Here is an 818-nt window from a genome sequence, read left to right as displayed (position 1 = left end):
TTCAGACTGGTACTCAATTTACTTCTGGTTTTATATGTAAAATACAGACACATAACCCTCTGTGTTATCTTTTTCTTATAAGCATGTGGTCCACACCCGGCAAAAAAGCTCGTATGAGGAAACCCAAAACTTCGTAGCATGAAGCTTGACACTAATCCAGTCTTGGCTATCAATGGTGAATAGCCAAGGATGTTTTTAAAAAGGTAGAGTTATAGGACGTCTCAAATTTCATTATTTGAGATGCAGTTTCTGCCTGATGTTTTTCAATAAAAGAGAAAAAGGAAATATTTGCAGTGCCTGGCTGTATAATGATGCCATAAATATGCTGAAGCCTTTGGCCAGGAAGAGCTATAAAGGCGCAAACCTGTCAAAGGATTAAGTCATTTGGGTAAAATTGTGGAAACTGCAGTTTTTCTTTTTTCTGTCTTTTTTGTTTGTTTGTTTGTTTTTCCATGCATTAGGAATAATAGGTATGTTCTGATTTTTTTCCACTGAAGTTACAAAACACTTCTTTCCAGGATATAATTCTTAGGCCTGTTATTAAAGTCTTTTTGTTCAGATTAAGTGTGTTTTGTGTTTTAAATTATATTTTTTTAAAAATCATCTCTCACCTGTATGTGAGAGATGCAACCACCTATACGTGAGTGGTCGTCTTGCCCTAAAGCATCAGGTTCATCCGGATGAATGGAGAGCTCAAATGGAAGGTGATGGTGTGGTAACTGGTAGTAGCGTAATTGTGGTAGTACTTAAGGATTTATTGAGAATGTGTAAGTAGAGAGCAGAAGACTGTGAGGATAAGAACTGTCTCAGTAGACAAG

The sequence above is a fragment of the Phalacrocorax aristotelis genome, chromosome 3 (genome assembly GCF_949628215.1).
Source record: "Phalacrocorax aristotelis chromosome 3, bGulAri2.1, whole genome shotgun sequence".
Taxonomy (NCBI): domain Eukaryota; kingdom Metazoa; phylum Chordata; class Aves; order Suliformes; family Phalacrocoracidae; genus Phalacrocorax; species Phalacrocorax aristotelis.
This window is presented reverse-complemented; position numbering follows the sequence as displayed.